This window comes from Sphaeramia orbicularis, chromosome 21, assembly GCF_902148855.1.
Source record: "Sphaeramia orbicularis chromosome 21, fSphaOr1.1, whole genome shotgun sequence".
Lineage (NCBI taxonomy): Eukaryota > Metazoa > Chordata > Actinopteri > Kurtiformes > Apogonidae > Sphaeramia > Sphaeramia orbicularis.
The window spans coordinates 49,605,662-49,612,123 of record NC_043977.1 but is presented as its reverse complement, the minus strand read 5'-3'; positions in this window follow the sequence as shown (position 1 = coordinate 49,612,123).

The window sequence follows — 6,462 nt, the reverse complement described above, 5'->3', positions numbered from 1 at the left end:
ATAGGTATCTCCAGTTTTTACCCCAGGGAGCCAGACTGATGCTGGGTTCTTTTTGGTGTACTTCCAATGCCTTCATGTGTATCTGACATGAACATTTCCTGAAAGAAAAGCAGAGCACTTAAATTTTTTTTTTTCAGCTATTTTGAGTCATAGTTTACATTTTGGTGGATTATCAGCAGCCTAAATGGTGATATCTAACTTCCTAACTTGATTTCTTTCCAAAAGTATCTTACTACCCCTAAGCTTTATTGTGGCACTGTTGGAATGGATATTGGCAAGCTCCAGGCCAGAGATGCACACTGAGCCAGCTACTACCCATAATTCTTTATCCTCAATTAGTGCCAGCTGCTCTGCCTTTAGTTTTGACAGATAGTTGTATATAATCCCTGGCTGCATTGAATGCTTTAGAGATTTGCACTGTAATTTCAAACACAAAGTATAGCAAAGCCTTGACACTGTGATAACTTGTAGTGTTACCACTTCCTAAAGACATCAGTCTGATGCTCCTTCATGTGAGGAAGCTAACTTAATTAGCTCTGTGCCTAAGAAAGGAAGCAAAGGTCTATATAATTTGTTGTGACGACTCATGCAAAGTCCCCCTTGGCTCAGAAATGAGTATTGGTTTTATTGTTCCTTCGTATTTTTTCAGTCTGTGATTTGACCACACTGGGGTAACATGGTAACATATAGCCACACAAGGCTTTCACTCATCTCCTTTTCATATGGACACTGAATCCCACCGCAGGGAAAAGTGCAATCTGATCGCTCATCTTATGATAATATTATAGTTAGGACAGTGAAAGGTCAAACCTCAGCACGTCTTGTTTTACGTGGCCTCTGCTGAGAGGACCCACAGATGGCTTCAGCATTGCTGCGGGGGCTAATACTCTGCAAATTGCCTCTGGGAAAAACATAAATGCTGGTGAGGACCCCCCCCTCCCTTCAGCCCCTTAACTTTTTACCCCTCAGTCCTGCATGGACTCTTGTTTAAAAGTTCTCACTGTTGGATACGTGCTCCTCAGTTGCTTGTTTTCCAGAAATGCGCACCACAGCAGAATTTACTCTGTACATGATGCCTTCGGCACCCAGGAGGCATATCAGAGTAATTGGGTAGGATTAAATGGTGATCATCTTTTGACCATGTGACCACACTGTTTAAAAGGTCAGCAATAGTTCCTTTTGCCAGCTGTCTTTTAAATCACCTGTCGCACACTTTTTGACATTTTCTTCCACCAAAATTAGGAATTTTCTCATTCTTAAAACTGATCTAAGCAGTGGGAAAACAGAAAAATTTGGGGATAAATGCAAAATATTTAGTGTCCTAACCTCAATACAAGCAAAGTCGTTTCACCTACAACGTCATCAAGATAGTTCTGTAATCTCCTATTACTGCCCTAATGTGCACAGCCACTGCCCCAGAGGTCGTACTCAGCAGCCAGGGTAACTTTACACCACTCTAATAACCCACAGTAACTGTGCACTTTAACATAGTGTAACTCTGCACTTTAACATAGTCATCAAATCCAAAATAAAATGACATGAACTATATTTAACCCCCTTCCAACTCTATTTTTGGAACAGTTAAGAGAAGTAGTCACATAGAGCATTGGTCAAGGTACTCTATGTTACTACTCTGAGACACCTGTTTCTATTTAGAAATGTGAAACTAAATGTAAGGAAGACATTTTATACACACCTCAGAGACCATTAATACAACATTTTACCATCTGTGCAGCACTCTGAAAAGAAGAAATTCAATGAGATCCAATGTCTGCATTAGTTTTTGTACACCTATGTCAACTAGTGACTAACCAGGTATTTAATGTGTGAAAGTAGTCCATTTTATTAAAGCTCTTACAGTTTCATTTTTCATATCCTTATATTAATAAGGCAGTCAAGTATAAACTATGGAAAAGCCTATATTGAAATGCTTGTATTTAAGTGTTTGTTCAGAAGTAATAAGGCTTGTTGGTCCTCCTAAGATACTTATTAACTTTATATTATATATAGATATAGATAGAAAATTCTGTAATACCATCAGCCAGACGATGTTTTAACTTTTCAAAATGAAACAACATCAGGTAATCTGTATTATGTCTTTAGATTTGGACTAAGAGGAGAGAGCTGCAGAAGGAAGGGGTGTTTTTTCTTTTGATTTCTGTTCTTGCAGCTTTAATAAGAGCAGCTGATAGACTGAAGAATGTTAATAATGGTTATGAAGCTAGAATTCAATTTTCATATCATTCTTTATAATAGACTGACAAATACATTCAGTGAGTTTTACTAATTTGCTTATTACGTCCCCTTTAAACATTTACTAACCTTGTGTGTTGTATTATTAAGCTTAATGTATACCTTCATTATGGTAACAAGTATTCAAAACTGCCTAATTTAAGGTACACTTTCTGAAATAGAATGACAGCACTAGGTGAAATATTCACTGAATAATAATGGATTTATTACCCTAAAGAATGCGTTCTTGCTTTAAATACAATCACTGCAAAATGTATAGCTTTAAGGACACGGGAAATTATTATTTAACTTCAAGACAGGTTTGATACTGTAGATCCAGTCACTGTAAAAAGTATAGTTCACTGTTAATAACTGCTTGTTTAACTTATTAAGCTCTAACTTGTTTTATAAATGCATGCAAGATTAATACACCAAAGTGTGTATGACTCTTAATAAAGAGGCATAAAAGCTCAATAAAGCTTTAACAAGTCTATGTATATACATGATATGTAGGTTAGTTAAAGTCAATAAACACCTCAATAACACTATTATGTTAATAAACATAATCAAGAACTAACAAAGACAGTTTTACTTAATAACTAAGACTTTTTACAAGCACCAGAAGATAAAGCATCATCTGTTTACTACTACTGTTTCAAGTGTTAGCTGCACTTAAAAGTCTTCCTGATACAGCTGTGACAACCTCTTAAAATGGCATCATTTAGGTGTTTTTTTCTTACCACGGCTTGAATTTGGCATCTCTCCAGTGATTTATGATTTTCTTGAAAAAGAAGATATGAGAATCTTTGAATCACGTGCAAACAAAGGTCTGTAAATCTGTCACCAAACTCCAAAACTCCCCATCAACACCAAACTTCACAGGAGGACCAGGAGGACTTAATTAGTCATCTTCCAACTAAACCATAGCTTGGTCCATATGTGACCAACTATAAAATCTCAGCTGCATCAAAGTTTTTTGTTTTTCAGCTAGTAATTGGTCATGGTGCCTTGCTGTGACTGTACGTTTTTCTGCCAACCGCTGAAGACACACTTGTGTGTTTTTATGAGCTTCAGGCGCACACTAATGTGACGGGTGTTAAAAAACCACAGGGTCTCAACTGTTGGAGAATTTACAGCCACACCACATTCAATTTCATGGGTCAAGGGCATCCACAATGGGGCCATCAAGTCTACTCTTTTTAATTTTTAATCACTTGTCAGCAATTCCCCAAAGCAGGTTTTGAAGTAGTATTGCGAGGCATAGTGCAGGATTTATTATATGCCCTATATGCCCAAAGAAAACCAGGACTTCATGTTAAAAACAGCAAAATACAACATACTGATAAAGCCATAATGATCAGGGCTACTTTCTCAAGATGTTGAAGAAATGTTTGTTGTCATGTATGTGGCTGCAGTAATGTTTGACCATAAAAGAATGAAAACTTAACATAAAAACAGTTAATTTCTCAGAAATATGCCAAACATATTTTCGAAAATGTGGATTTCCTTCTGTATCTATAAATGTGAAGCCTGCGTTCAGACAGTCTCCAGGATTTATTCACCAAGGTCTAATTCTGGAAAATCCTGCTTACTGCATGAATGTCATTCAACTGAACTTCTTGTAAAATTAATTGTGTGCAGTAACCTGTAAAAATGTACCTTAAATGTTATTTCTGAGATGTCAAAGTCTGTCCAGCCTTCTTGACACATACCTGATACTACTCTACATCCGTGTGTGCTAAGAGCATAGGTCTATCATGGGGAGACAGGAGGTTTCCATAATCTGGCCTCCCTTGGCCTCCCTAGTGGGGCATCTATTCTTCATCACTGTCAGCTCCTCGTCTCTAGAGGGACAATGCTCAGTTGCCTTGGACCGTGAATGGCTTGAATGCTACTTTTTTGTTTTGTTTGTCCCTTTACTCCTCCTTGCAAACAAACACTTGACATTGAAGAATTTTGTAAACATTCCTGGAGCAAACACCAAATTTGTCCCATCTCCAAACTTCCAATGGCTTTACAAAACCATTAATCATGTGATAGTTTCCCAGAGGTGACTGTCAGTTTTGGGGTAGGAAGAGTGATTCCTCATCTGTAAGTGAAAAAGCAAGCGGAGTGCAGACGGAAAGGATAAATCACTTGAGTAGTGAAGACATGTAGCATTCAGCAGCTGGCCATCTGGCCCTTATCATGGCCTGGACTGGCTGATTTTATTGCTTTTCATTGCTTTCTGTGGACCCAAGAGAGATATTCACAAACAAACTGTCAATCCAGACTGAGGTGATCATCTTCTGCTGGTTGTATAAAAAATTACAATATGCACCGTGAACATTGTGAACATTTGGTTAAAATGTTTGTAGTAATGTGATATAAAGTGACTTAGGAGTATCTAATTGCAGAAATGCAATCTAGTACTCATAATTATGTTTTTCATTAGTTTATAATCATGTTACACTGAGGATCATGCTTTCGTTGTCTTGAATGAGGTGTTTGTTTGTACCATGAGTTCACCATGTTACTTGACCATGTTACAGTATTTCAGGACTAATTCGTCTTTGTGCCACGGTATAGCAGATGTCATTCAGTGATATGTTGTGTCACCACTACTTAGTCTGAGGACTAGAATTAATATCCCGTTAACTAAAAGGCTCAGAACAGACTAAACAAATACAAGGGACCCCTGTGTATTTCCAGGCTCCATAGGTGAGGGTAGTAATTTGAAACTTCATCACTGTGTGTCACTAAATCTCACATACTTTTGGGGCGGCCATGGCTCAGTTGGTAGAGCGGGTCGTCCAATAACCGAAGGGTTGGCGGTTCGAATCCCGCTCTGTCCTAGTCAGTCCGTTGTGTCCTTGGGCGAGACACTTCACCCTCCAGTGCCACCCACACTGGTGTATGAATGTTTGGTGGTGGTCAGAGGGGCCGTAGGCGCAAAATGGCAGCCACGCTTCTGTCAGTCTGCCCCAGGGCAGCTGTGGCTACAGATGTAGTTTACCACCACCAGAGGGAGAATGTGAGAGCGAATGAATAATGGGTCAATAATGTAAAGCGCTTTGGGTGTCTAGAGAGTCCAGAGAGTGTTTGCTTTTATCAAAGGAATATGCTATTGCTGGGAATTAGCCATTTTACGAGCTCACCTGCTAATTATGGTACTGCTTGGTGTCATATAAATAATTTAACACAATAAATTTAAACTTTTATGTTAAAAAATATTTTTGTTAAACTTTTAACACCCCTCCTCCTTTGCATCATATGGTTTATGAAATAACCCTATTCCATGAAGTTAATACCAGTACTACTACTACTCCTACTACTACTACTACTACTACTACTCCTACTACTCCTACTACTACTACTACTACTACTACTACTACTACTAATAATAATAATAATAATAATAATGATGATAATGATAATAACAGATTGGATTTCTATAGCACTTTTCAAGGCACCCAAAGTGCTTTACATTACTGATCCATCATTCATTCACTCACATTCACACACCAGTGGTGGTAAGTTACATCTGTAGCCACAGTGGCCCTGGGGCAGGCTTATGGAAGTGTGGCTGCCAATCCACACCAAACGGCCCCTCCAATTGCCACCAAACATTCATACACATTCACACCAGTGTGCGTGACACTAGAGGAAAGGTGGGTGAAGTGTCTTGCCCAAGGACACAACAGCACATAACGAGGGCAAAGTGGGATTCGAACCGTGAACTGGTTATGGGACGACCCACTCTACCTCCTGAGCCACACCTGTCCCCAAGTTGTATGAACTTTTGCACTAGGTTAGGTTTAAGTACATTTTTCTTGACAAGTGTTCAAAGATGGTCTGGAACAAAATTCTTTAGTTGGGCCATCTCACAGTGTGGCTACTGCTATTACCGCTTCACAACCAACAGTAATACTATATGAAGTGACGCACTGATTAACCAAACATGTACGTATATGTAGTTACAAATGCTAACTGCAAGCCTTCATCACAAAATTGTCGTCCAAACATTTTTTAAATCACAGTCAGGTTCTCCTCCCCCACGTTGACTGTGGATTTTTTCCATCCACATTAATATCACTTAACTCTAACCTTGCAGCTGTTTGCTTTACTCCTTTTATACCATGGCTGTGGTGCAGATAAACAACATACACCAATGACAAGTTATTGTCTATCATCTCACACTGAGAGTCTGAGAATTAGAAGAATCAATCTGCATGTCTATTGTATCCAAAT